Below are 14,491 nucleotides of genomic sequence, written 5' to 3'. Positions count from 1 at the left end.
GAATAACGAGGGTAAGAGGACAGTATATCGTTCAGTCGAAGGTCTTTCCCTTTTTTAAAATAGGCGTTGTCGTCCATCACTGAAAAGCCTGTCAAACCTATCTATCGGATGTCACAGGTATATGTACAGGTATTGCACGTATGTGGCCTGAAGTCAACAAGTATCGTTCCGATATATCTAGGGCAGCTAGAGCGTCTTTGGCGAAACAACATTAGTAGAATCGATTCCTGCCTCACCATGCCCTTCTTGCCTCTTCACTCGTGTAATGATCTGATGGGATATTACGGCTTGCGGTTTCTAAGGTAGCCGTAGGTAAGGTAATTAGCTGATGATGAGGAAACACCAAGGTACCTTCATCATTCCGGACCATTATTCCCATAGCGAGACGAATAATATAGTGCATTAGCGGAAAGCTGAAATGCTTGTCGGACTTCGCATTGTGACTTAGGCTTTCCTAAGCAATTGCCTTTAGACTTTTCCCAGCCGACCTCTAACTGATAATCTGCTCAAACTATTTATTCAAATCGGGCAATGAATCTACAAATATTCGGGTGCAATGTCTGACTTCGTCAAGATGTCGAGATGTGGGAATAAATTTGCATAAGATATGTAGTAATATTAGAGTGATTTACTCACTTCTCAAGAGAAGCGATCGAATCATTCATAAACGCCTAACTGGCATCCTAAACCCCGTTCAGCCAAAAAATGTTAGGCCCAACCCCCGATGGCCTAGCATTTTAAATAACTTCAACTAATTAGGCTAATGACGATTTTTTAACATGTACTCACTTTTATTTTGTGGATCCTTGTCCCTGTGGAGGCTTTCGGTCAGCTTATGTTTACCGCTCGCGTCCCTATATATGATTGCTCTATCTATGGCTTCTTGAAATGAATCGATAAAGAGATACGTTTGCCCACCAGTGGTCTTTTTTTAGGGCATTGAAAGCCCCGTAACTTACACACGGACTTAGCTCAGGAGTTTGTGCAGATTGCAGCCAACGTTGAATGTTCCCTTGCTTCATTCAGAAAATAATTGAAGCATAGCGATGAGCTTTGGTGCTGCTACCAAGTAACCACACTGTGTGCTTTGGATTGCTTTGTCAATGGTGCTGGAGCCTCTTGAAGAACTGAGGATAGCGGGTTTCATTTTCGGCGAATATCCTGCAGTAGCAGATGCCCCGTCGCCCATAACAGGTAATTCCATCACCTTACGTCCGAACCTGTTCGACTGTGACTGAGCTCAATTTCACTTCACAGTAAGACCCTTTCTTCCCCCGGGTCCTTCCCGGTTAGCGGTGGAGATTGAACTTTGCCTTCCCCATGGAGATCGTATGCTCCAAGCAAGGTTATTATTAATGGAAGTTCCAGAAATTGCCCCTGAGGTATACTATAGACATTTCTAGCTGGCCTAGAGCCAATTCATGTAGTGTCTGCATTTTCAATGTTTGATTTATAATTGTGTAACATGCTACATATGAAATACCAGTTTTCCAACAGAGCCCTGATTAAGTTAGTACTATATCCATATTTACCGTCTATTTTATTTCTGGATAAATTTCATTTTACTCAAGGAGAAAAAGGAAATTAATTTTTACTATAAATTTATTCTAGTTATAAATGCCTTTGTGATTTGCTTTATAGAATAATTTGTTAAAATAGTCTTAACGTCCTGCAAAATCTTATCTGGTTCTATTATTATTAGTTTATTATGTATTCTTTAGATTGATATTAAGTCATTGATGGCGGCAATGCCGCAGTCGTTCTACTGATCTAGCCACCTCGTTGCTGGTATTTGAGATTTCAATCCCTGTTCTTGAAACGTTTGGACGCTTTCATTTATTCAATCATCGATGCATTTCTGTAGTGCTGTTGTCTTCACTTGGGCATGCATTTTAGAAACGAAAATTCATCTTTTGTGGACCAAGCTCAACCAATTTCGACTCATAAGTTTCTCATAAGAATGCTCAAGTATTTATCCGCTAATTTCGCCTAGTAACAACGCGTATTTCGAAAATTATTTAATTTCGAAATCTACCAGAATAGCTTCTGGATATGGTATGTTATATATATACCATAACACCGATTTCGTTTCTCAAAAACAACAAGATTGAATACCTAGCCACTATGATAAGGTTGAAGATATCTATTTCTTTATATTATCTAGCTAGAATCAATTATATTATTAAATAATTCGTAATTGATACCCTACGGGCGAGGCAGGCACCCCGGACGCACTTGGCACAGACTGGTCAGACCTATTCTGATTTGGTGTATTAAAGCAGATTTTAGCCGATTCATCAACTTATTAATTCAGTTCACCTATTTGTTGTTATTCGAGTCATTTTCTCCATTTTTATCTGTCTCTGGAGGCGTCAACTGTTGAAAGTAATAACCGTATGCAAACCGGAATCATTTTTTACAAATAGCTATTTAGGTTGATTTATTGTTGTCATTGCTAGCAATAATAACTGAGGTGAGCCAAGGCCATCAAATTTTTTTCACCCTCTGAAGCAGGTAATCGTAATCGCAAATAGGGTAATACTGCCTCAAGCGACCTGTACACGATTTAACTTTTAGATGATTTTACTAGATGGTTGTTTGTAATATAATTGTCTACCTTTTATAGCTTCTGAGTGAATCAGTTCGCTTCGGCCTGTCGTAGAAGATGAGCGATTGTCTTTTCAACAGAGAATTGGGAATAGACATCGTCGTAGCATTAGCTGTCAATGCACAGCTAACTCGCTAGTAATACATCTCTAGTAATCTACCTTTCATATCGATGGGCCGCCGTCTGAATCAATTAGCTGGAGCGTGTCACCCAGATACTTTGATATCAGACGTGATCAGCCGGAAACTTAAATTTAGCATGTTTCCGTCAATGAGTGTCAGCCTCTGAACGTTATCAGATCACGAAAGCAGTTAGATTCCATCGCAGATGATTTAAATGTATAACATGACATTCTATTCGGCTCTTTAGCAGGAAACCATACTATTTCGAGTTGTTCTCAGACTTTCGATTTCATTACACGGACGGATCTACGGTTAAACGCTCCCGAGAGGACCGTTTTCGTGTTTCTTTCCTTGACTCCAAGCTCGCGCGAATGTTTGGCTTTTCAATTAAGTTCTATTTAATATTTCATGGCAAAATTCGATACACGGAAGTGGGTACCTCGTCCCTAAATACGCTTTCGTGTTTTCAGATACATTAGATTTGACCATTTGAAGGATACTACGTGTAGTAATACTGCTCTGTAACAATTCCGCGTCATCCAGTCATCACCATTGTTAGCTATGCCGACTATAGGGGATAGCGTTCAGCGCTGTATCCTTCGAACTGGAGGGATGCATGTCTGAAGAACGCTACGCTGCTAACTAGCTCAAATAAAAAGAAAAAAAAGCGAAAACATCGGTTGTCTCTTTGTGCACGTTACTGAAATCTTTCAGTATCAATGGCGCTGCTGAGTTCTTGTTGTCCATCGCCTGTCGGGAATTATTTCGAATATATCACAACTGTACGGTGTAGTAACGGTCAAGCCGATCTGAGGCAACTGCGTAAAGGACTAATTACTGATAACTCAATAGCTCACTCCTTAGCTGGAAAAGAAATTATATACTATAGATTAATGAATATTCTTTTCGTCCTAATAAAAATTGTTTTAGACTACTAAACCGGCCAGAAGGGCATATTTTACCTTGCTTATTTAGGAACGAATGACTCCTTACGAAAAAAGTGGCTAGCCGAATGGCGTTTCAGGTAGAGCTGCCGTTCAAGATCGTGGTGATGGGCGTTATTATATAAACAGAGTTCCCTCTTTACTGGCGAGGGCGTTAAAGTCGAATTAGTAGAGGTTCGATGATTGTTCCTGTGTCTCATCAATATTCTTATCTCTGCCATCCAAACTTAGTCCTATAGCTCTTCTAGATTGATTTTTTAATGGAAAAAATAGTAAATACCTCAAAAATAGTTCTCGTTGCAATTTTGTAGTAGCCGAGGCAAATATATATACTACGTATAGTACAAAAGGAATATACATACAAGAATATTTTATGTACAAGCAATTATATGCAGGCGGATGAAACCGCTCAATAGTTTCAGAGTTGTCATCCGACATTATTTAGAATGTTCGGAGTATATATATGTAATAGAAAAGGGCTTAATGAAGACTCTCAAATTGTCAAGCGATTTATTAAAGCGATTTCTGCCAGATCCTATATATTAGAACATCAGAACGTTTTTATGTAAATACTTTATGCTGTTTTGTGAAATCTGATTGGAAAAAAAATATTTTTTCCCATCTCATAATGGAGCGGTATTTAATTGGCCTATAATTAACTCCGCCTGTTTTTTTGGATAATAATTAGTTGACCCCCCGCTGCTGGGGTTCTTGGAGATCAGGAGTTTAGCGAATGCAAGAATCACTACTTAAATAAAGTATAATATATACACTGAGTGCAAAATAGGCTGCAAGGAAATAAAGCCATTTATTCTAAAATACATATCCCTTCGGCCATCGTAATCTCCGTTTTCTTATGCAATATGAAGCAGAAGCGTTATTGACAGACAAAAATGCCGATGTGTTTTCCATTAAGTGGGAAACCTTGCTATAGTCGGGCAAAATTTAGGAGGTTTAAATTTAGAAGAGTGAGCTTACATGTGCGGATAATAGTATGCCGTTTATTAAGCGTTGACTGTAGCTCCATTGGTTCACCATATGATCGTCGCTTTGACGGTGATCCGGAGCTGAAGTCCTCATTTGTTTTCTATTAGCCACTGATTGTTGAGGCGCCAAAAAATGCCAGCTATCAACAAGTCTGTTTGGGCCGATATTTTGGAATATACCCAGGATGGTAAAGATACCTGTGTGACTATAATATATTATCTTTTGAAAGTTTAATTTAGCTAGAATTTTTATTCGTTAGCAATATACGGACAAAACTCTGATCAGAGACAAATGCTACATGGTAGCGACATGATTTTATTGATCAGCTCGATTCCATCAATAATAAATTCGACTCCATACGGCCGAGATGGCTTGATTTTCTTTCGAGCAATGTCGTTGTTCTGCATAGTCCAAGTTTGCGTTTAAACGATCGACAGTCGTTTTCTCTAACATAGCTACGAAACCAAAGTCAATTGACCTGATGCGTTTGTCATAACCGCTTGACTACTAATGTCTGAGGTTCTTTTTGTACGGGTATGTTCTCTCCGCTTCTTCCAGTTTCAGAAGCGGTCTAGCTTCCTCTTCTCTATTTCATTCCTTCCCGTTTCGCTATCCGAATCCCGGTAGGGGTTCTAATTCAGTGCCGATGAAAGCAAAAAGGTACGGTAGGCTTTAATTGACTTTAACCCCCAACTCTTGCTAAATCGCTTCCCGGCAAACCTATGCTACATCGAGGCTAGGCGCTGGCTGTCCAAGTTTGCTTGCAGTTTAAGCCGGCTGCTTAGTTCGATCCATACTATCCACACAGACACCTTGCGTGCTGAGTGGACATGTCACGGATGGGGCTTCCGAAATAAGCCTCCGGCCTATTAAGTCTGTTATTGTCATACAGAAGGTCTCCTCCGCTCTTTGATAGGTGAATTGCCGCACCTGCTCACGACCGCCGTTGCGACTGCCATTGCCTTGATAGAGAATCATTAGGTCGAGCCTGTAGTGTAGTGTGTCTAGGTCAAATCTGGTCAAAAGCGGAAAACTGAAAACGATCTATTCTACTGTTCCTTTTCATCCCGTTCTCAGTAAGCGAATAATTTTCAGAAATGCTATTCAACAGAACGCCCGTACGCCAACACTAACCCGTGGCTTTCCCTTACGGCCACTGGTCATCTATGAAGACGGGTAAATAACGTTTAGCCTCATGCTTTTTTCGGGCTGGACAATAACCGACATCGGCACCTTCGTCGTCTGTGAATCTTGATTGACCGGGCTTTGTCTAAAAAACCCAATGGAGTAGCGTCCACTTGGTCGTGATTACATTTCACAATGGCCGCTAATAGCAAAAAATCAAGAGAGAGACAATTAAGCCGCAGCGACCGTAGAGCACCCCCGTAGTCAGGAATAATGATGGGGATAGGATTCGAAGGTGAACTGCAAAACGTACACCGACCGGCATAACAATACCCCATTGAAAGGTCCTGTCACAAACTACTGTGGTGATCTGCTAATGGTTAAGAATTTTCGAACTACTTTGTGTTGCTATTATATAGAGGCGAGAGCGCTAAAAAAATATGTCGCACTCAAAGAAATGAAACCTTGTAATCTTTGAGAAAAAATTGTACACGCTGAACGACGGTATTTGTAGTTTACTGCTATACCACATATTACACTTTGAACTCGATATAATAGTCATATCTGCTGGATGTACCGTATGGTGTCAATATAAGTATATAGTACCTATACTCAGAATTCTGGTGGGCTATTGTATTTGTTAGAAATAAAATACAACAGATAAAATATCACCGCATCAGTATTATCGCAAATGTAAGCGGAGTTAACGGGAGTTTTTTCTGGCCGTTCAAACATAGCTCAAATGTTGCACTATGTGAGGTGCCATGACAGGGCCTTCAAGGCGAACTCCTTGAGCCTCCCCGTCCGCTCATAGTGCGGTCGGTTTCAACAGTAAACAACATTGGCTGTCGACGGTGCTAAGGCTTAGAATAACCGTATAAATAGAGAACTCAATTGGCTACTGTGACCTCCGTCCAGGGCGACGACGCTAGCAAAGCAGCGGCTAACACACGAGAAGCAATAGAGCCGAATCAGCAGTGGAAAGCGTCGTTTTTTTTGGCACTCTTGTCTCCCTTTGTTCGGCCTGCTACATACTAGCGTACTTCAAAAGCGTTCCCAGCAGGGCCTCTTTTTGCCGCTCTGGGGGATCGGTACCGGCGACAGCGGGCCAAGAGAGCTTCGGAGCGCTGGTTAGTGAAGCGAGGTAGAAATCAAGAAGTCAAACATTGAGCGCCATGATCGAGATATGGTCACCACAGTCAGACGTGGGCAGCCTTCCGTACTTGCTTTTTAACCCCTGCGTCTAGTGGGAAGCAAGGATACTTTAGCCAGAACCTGGAAGAAGTCAAACCAAGAGCTGGGCAAAGAATAGAATCGAATGGAAGTGATCCTCATTCCTGAAATCGTAATACCGTTATAAGTTCACCGTGCACTTTCACTTCAGCGAACCTCGGTATGCTCCGCATGCGGCAGTGCACAAAACAGGAGAAGCAGGAACCAACTAAGTTTAAGCAGCCGAAGTGGAACATTTCGAAAATGTTCGTAGCGAATATCGAGGGTCAGAACTACGCATATAATATGAAGTGAAGCTAAAGAAACTAGGGCGTGACAGGGATGTATACATATATATTTATATACACGCTATTGCGACGATGCGTGTATGCTCGAAAAGCTGTCTGATTTTGAAACAGGTCTTGACTTTAAGTAGGGAACAGTTAGATTGTCGTAAAAAAGGGTTTGATAAAAGGCTAGAGTCAACAATGATACAAAAGAAAATTGGAATGGCAGACGCTTTCCATAAAAAGTAGAAACGAAGAAAGGGTCGTACAAATGACACAACTGCTAGCTAGCTCATTCTCACATATAAAAGAAAAAGGGAATATTTAAATAGTAAATAAGGATATAGGCGCCATCTAGAGTCCGTACAGCGAATTGAGAAACTTCTAAACCAATCTCATTTCGGCGGCCAGCCATTGCACCGTGTAGGTCATGGGATATCTAAAATAAAAGTGACGATTCTTTGAAACCAGCAAGTGCTGTGACGAATTCCAACGATAATTTAATCCTGTCCAGAATAGTTGTATCATTAGGAGAGGAAGTCCAAGGAAGGGTTAAATTTAGTTAGAGAAATACATGCCATACTTGATTGATCTCTCCACTGTACATAAGCTCGAAGGCTAAAGTCCTACAGCATGCGGAAGTCACTTCCCGTAAGTACACCGAAAATTCGCGTCTTCGGATGTTACTTTTGAGCGCGCAGTTTTTCTAGAGGGTACAAAGAAGGAGCTTCTTCTGAAGTTGTCGAATGAAGTATGACCCCTCAATTTTGGTTATTAACTTGAATATTTCTGCGGGCTTCTCTCGGCGTCCTTCGAACGGATTCAAAGTCAAAGATCTAACCTTTTTTGGCCTTCTTTAAGGCAAGATTCAAAAAGCTCTTCTTTATGTCATTCTTTATTTTATTGTTGATCAAGGCGATTCCAGCAATATTATTATGTAATTTTATGTATATTTAAAAATGATTTTTTTATCATATTAGTTACAAAGATTACTTTACATCGATCTGTCTAATTATATCTTAACTATCGGAGTAAATGTACACTTTCAGAGCGTTACGGCAAAACATCACGAAAGAACGTTAGCCTTCCTTTTTCCCTGCTTCGATTCTAGACGGAGTAAGCAGCATAAGCTTCCTAGCTTGCAAGACGGGTCGGTTCTGCTTGTTCTCAGAGTACCGGTTTGTTAGAGAATTGCTTCTGCATCGAGATCAGTTTACCCTTTCATCGTCTGAATTAATTAAGAAACGTATCAAAATTGAAAACCGAAAGATCGGCCTTATATTCGAAATTGCAGATGTCCTGAATTACATGAAAATTTGAGATTGGTAAAAGAAAGTTGGCGATTAACACATACATGCAAAACAAGCGCGGCGCTGAACTATTGAACTCTATGATTATCGCAAACAAACTAGATCTATCGTGGGCATGCTCTTTGGGAGCTCTATCCCACTACGAAGTTGTTTGGGTTGAATATCTTAAAGGGATTATAAAGGCTTGAGCCCTTAGCCTTATAGCCCTCAAAATTCCCTTAGGTAATTTCACTATGAGCAATTTAATTATTATTGTGTGTATGAAAATTCTATTAATCAAATAATGTCCTTGTTTTTACATCTAGTTATTTTCATTTGCATTAGACTATTCGTGAAAATTAGACCGTAGGTTAAGTCGATGCTCTCCTCGTAGACCGAAAAACAAGTTCGAATAATTATCTCAAGTCTTATTTTCGTTCGGACGTTTGTGAAAGCATGTAAATATCATACTGTAATGTATATATCCCCTGTGATTAACTAAGAGTTATTTTCAATCCAGTTATACTTTCCTCCCTGTACTAACTTAAATCGAGATGGCTCTATTACGCCACGACTTTCTAAATTCACAGTCGAAAGTTCAGGCAGCAAAATTCCCATTGTGACCGCTGGAAAAACAGATATAGCTAATGTCTTTGAAAATAAAGGATTTTGAGACTTGACCTGCTTTATCCGGCGTTTCTGCTTTAAAAACTTTTAGTATTCTATGCCAGCTGAACAGCGATCCCAGCCGGTCTCTCGGTCCGTTTCCGAATCTCATCTATTTCATGCTAGTCGCGACGCCAGGCCCGTAAAAACCACTTGGTCTGAAAAGCGGCTGCCGGCAACATGGATATGTCCAGAAAAGGACTCTGGTCGAATAGCAAATGGACAGCGAGAATGTGAATGAAGAGCTTACCCGGCTCAAATACAAGCTTCGACCATCTGAACGAACAAACGTCAGCCTAGTAAAAAGGACCAACATCTAAATGTAAGTTAAAGGTCAGCCTCCTGTAGAAGGTCCGATAAAGCTGACAGGAAAACTCATATAGCTCATATGATAGAATGCTGTGCCGGCCAGGTGGGGAGACATGGAGGCGTCAGGATCAAAGTGGGCACTTCATTATGGTGCTGGTTATAGAATATTATGATCTTGAAGTTGGTGATTCTAGATTATAGCTTGCAATCGTGGCTACATTTTATATTGCTCGTTTATCTCATCATTTTAGTTCTTCGAAATCGTGTCCGTTGCTAAAAAGGGAAAACATGTCGGCAAAGTCGACGGAGCAAACAAGTATTTGGCATAACAATTTGTGTTTTTTAAATAAGCCACAGAATAAATAAAGCCAATAAATTGTAGTATAACAAACGTGTACGTAACATAGAGTTTCCGTTCTATTTCGGCTTAAACACACGACATACATGTACACACTTGTTCTCACCAATGCCAAAGTAAAGTATTAACTCTGCCCCGAACTCAAAAAATGTGGATTCTCTAATGCTTACAGCTAGTTATCTTTGTCGAACCCTCAAAGCTTTTCTCATAGACGATTACAGTTGCCAAAAAAAAAAACTATAATTTTTTAGAGTTTTTTTTGGCAACTGAAGAAAAAAGCAGAGTCCAAGCTAACGAGAGAGAGATTAAGCAAATCGTCACCAAAATTGTCATACCTCACACACCATAGCAATGCTTTCTCCATAACGGCAAAGCTGTACTTACTGTGGTATTAGCCTCCACGACATAAGGTGAATAAGTTTAAACTAAAACAAAAGAAAGTTACATATATATATATATATATATATATATGTCATAGATAGAGAAAGATGTATATCTATAGAATGAAGAATCTTTTATTAATAATTTTTTTGCATAAATTTTATATTCAGCTTGACCAGGGCTATGATAATAGACAGATTCTTAATCATTCTCATTCATATAAAATCCAAGCTGGTCTTCTCGTCGATAGTGAACTTTGCTCGTTGGCAATACTCACTGTATGGATACAAGCCTGGATTCAATACGCGTGCTTAATAACCAGATAATATCTATATACTACTGTTTCCAGTGATTTTTTTTTCGATAAAGAAAAACAAATTATCATTTATTCCTAAAATAGATAAATAAAATAGATAATCGTCCTGTCGTTACACACGCGCCCATGAAGATAACACCTGTATCATGGAGATATTTTATGCAGATCAACAATGCGTCGCATGACTTCGGGTGCTTTAGGCGTTCCCATCGCATATGAATACAACTAAATAGATAAACTAAATAAACTAAAAAACAACAAAAAAAAAAAAAGGCACGCGCTGCCAACTCATGACAACCCACATGGGTATGATACTAATAGCAATAATAATAATAATTAGGAATCAGCGATGCTATATGTGCGATAGATTAAAGAATAGAAGCAATATAATGATAGGAATATCAAGAATGATATTGGCTTTCCGACCTTTATACTATGGCGATCGAATATTTTCTCTATGATAATGCTTGCAATAGCTGGTACATCTAGAAAGCGACTGTATTCCTGATCATTGCTGGGGACTAGAATGCGTTTGAGCTGCTACGGATTGAGCGGCTGTCGTGAAGGGAAAAGGGACCCGTTGTCCGTCTTTTCGAACTCTATTTTTGCGCCCTTTCATCCTACTTCCAGCTGGCTTCCCGCTTAGGAAGAGCAACAAAATAGCCGTGTATTCGACAGATGGATCACCAACGTCCTTATAATAGGACGAAGCCGAGTTCTTTCCTGATCTCATAAACACAGCCGACGGTGTGACGCTCACACGGCAGTTTGCCTAACTTATAGTCTTTGGTCTGGCTAGGGCCCGACTATGAGGCCGAGGCTAGGATGAATAAAAGTTAGACATAAGGTAAGCCGGAGGAGGGTTTCTGTCCCCTGGTGAAGACCGAATGTTTGACACGACTAATATCGGGGGCTGATTGTTCGAAGGAGAAAAACTTTGGCGACGATGTTGGTGGTAGTCGTGATCGTGTCTTGGATCAGTGAATAGAATTCCGCGTCCTCTATAGACAAGGAAAGAAGAAAATGTATTGATCAGATTCTCATTGTTAACGACGAGCTCTCCATCTATACACGGCTTCTCTGAGCGATCTAATGTCCGACACATGAACAAGCACGGCTTAACAAGACCGGAGAGTCACGTGACACGCTAGCAGAAGTTTCTTCGTACTTCCATTGATGCTAACGGACTCACTTCTTCCTGAATAAACTGAATGAGAAGAGAAACAAGATGAATGCAACCCTTCATTCGTTGAGGGGGCTGAATGGGATCCTGAGGGGCTGATCCATGTAAAGAGGCAACCTTAAGAAAGTAGTAAGAACAGGCCTGGGTTAGTCATCATTCAAGGGAATACAAGTATTCAGACGTTTTGCGTACATACCTACCGCGTGTGGGAGATATAAGAAGGAGCATCCCAAGTATCTAAGTTGCTTTACCCTTAAAAATTTAATGCTTTGTGACAAATGTCGAATAAATAAGGCTTCAAAAAATTGCGATATGGCGGCAGGAGCTTTTTATTACCTTATATAGTACATCTTGATTGGCAAAAACAGAAGTTTGTTTATGCTTCATTTCTCCAAACTACACCCCATACATACCGGCTTCATATCTGCGATCCTTTAGAAATTAACGTCCGAGGGAAGATAAAAAAACATAGTTGTTTAAATAGCAAGAACTTGCAAGAACAATATTAAATAACTGAATGCAAAATTGACAGCAGTTAATAAATGAAACAACTTGCGACAGGAAATACTAATAATAATTCACAAAGAACAAAAGGAAAATTTGTAAATACTCATTGGTTTCAATAGTATAAATTGTTTATCTTTATTTAAGATATCCCAATTCTGATTTCGAATGCTTCTTCTCTAATGCTTTTTTCTAATATTCTGAAATAATGGTTTGTATAACTTGAACAGTATAGAGCAAGTGATATTTTTGGAAAAGTGAGGAAGTTCAAGAACATACTTCATTTGATGATACAAACACATCCTATTTAGAAAATTATGCTACCGCAAAATATCCTGTATAAGTAAAATTCTCATATTCTTTACGTATGCAGGGTGGGTAGCCTCAGGCTTTAATAATTTCAAACGGAAAGGAATTTCAACAGCAGATCACTCTCGGAACATACGTTAAGCACGATTGTGCTTAACAATGCTACAATAACACTGACACGCGATTTGCAAGTCGATTTACTCTAAAATCAACATTCTCGTTCCGCTCTATGGTTCAGATTAGATCAGAAAATTCTAAGTGCTGATTTAGTAACACAAACTATGTTCGTACAGAACGCTCTGTGCTTTACAGTGCATCCGAGGTGGACGAATTCACTAGTTGCGAATAAGGCGCTCGACGAAGCGGCGTCGGAGTCTGATAGAAGTTTTTGGTTTTGTTTAATATATTGGCAAACGTGCTATCAATATTAATACTAGGAACCCGTAAAGTTAGCTAACTGGGGTGCCCAGATGAGAGGTCAATGGGGCCGGGTGCTTTGCTGTACCTCCATGACAAATATATTCTCCCCCAGCTCTTCCGCTTCTTTTAGTGAGTCTTTCGCTTTAATCGTCGGCCATTTGTCGCAACGTAAGTGCCAGTGGGGCCCGGGAAATTTTACTTAACTGCGTTCTGATTATAGCGATGTGACACAAAGGAAGATGAGGGGAGACCTCTGTATAGAGTTATGTGGGGAATCGGGGCCTGTATGAGAGCGGAGGCAATCATTTGAGGCCAAACGGCTTCGCATTCCCGTCACCACTGTCAAACAGAGCCCACTTTACAATAAGAGTACATTTATTCGTCTGAGAAATAGTCGTGAGTTGGACAGGGGCTGCGAATAGATCGCTGTAACGTCCATATGTGGCGTCACAGCATTTACATTGCGAAATAAAGATGAAAAATGAAAACTTTCATTGCATTGTATTGCGAAAGAAGCTGAAGGCGTACATTAACCAGCCCAATATCTGCGGTCTCCTGATCCGAGACATTGGTCAAGGACCTATTTAGTGTGCTACTTCTTCGTGCCTTCCAGTACAAGAAAGCTCAAATTATTGTGGGCGAAACTGAGACACGTTCGATAAAGTGACTATATAAATGTTTTTTTTAAACGTAATCATATCTCGTATGGCTGCTCTGTGAAAGTGTTTCTGCTCGCCTTACACTACCCTTGGTATCCTTATTCTTTGACGTCACCCCATACATATTAGATAATAAACTGCCACTGAGCTTTTTGTTATGTAACCTTTCGCTAACAAAGAAGTATACATCAATGAATTGCCGTTGACAAAGGCCTCCGCAAAACTTTGTCTACTTAAGATGCTTCTCTAGTGAAGAATCCCTTCGCTCCATCGTCGTACAAGCTTCATCTATGGGTCTTTCTTACGTTCCCTGTTAAGTCTTTCTCAACTTTCGTTCCACTAGCTTCTCAATTGTCAAGAGCCTGACCGCATGCCACATCTCGAGTTCGCACCGCCAGCTTTGAAAGCCATAGAAACCGTTAAGGCCTTCACACCCTCATCGCGCGCCGTCGATTTGCCAGGCGCCTATAGCAGCTAGGGCAAAAGAATAGTATCGCGAACACTTGTCGCATAAGGGCAGAAACTTTTGACATATTCCAAAACGAAACTTGACGAGAGAAAAAAAGGAGTCGAAAAACTTTCTTGCCTGAATGGCCTGCGTTTGCCTGCCTGTCTCCCTATGGCTGTTCGAATGGACAAAATGAAAGACTTTCCAAAATACCAACAACAGGAGGAAATTGTCGTGACGGCTTTATGGCCATCCGATTTTCGCTCGAAAAGTGCACGCTTGTAGGGTTCTGTGATTTTCCTTTTTCTATAACTCTGTTCTGCGGTAACACCAATGCAGTCATATTCTTGCGTTCGCTAGTGAA

The sequence above is a fragment of the Varroa jacobsoni genome, unplaced genomic scaffold, assembly GCF_002532875.2.
Source record: "Varroa jacobsoni isolate VJ856 unplaced genomic scaffold, vjacob_1.0 contig00626, whole genome shotgun sequence".
NCBI classification, from domain to species: domain Eukaryota; kingdom Metazoa; phylum Arthropoda; class Arachnida; order Mesostigmata; family Varroidae; genus Varroa; species Varroa jacobsoni.
This window is presented reverse-complemented; position numbering follows the sequence as displayed.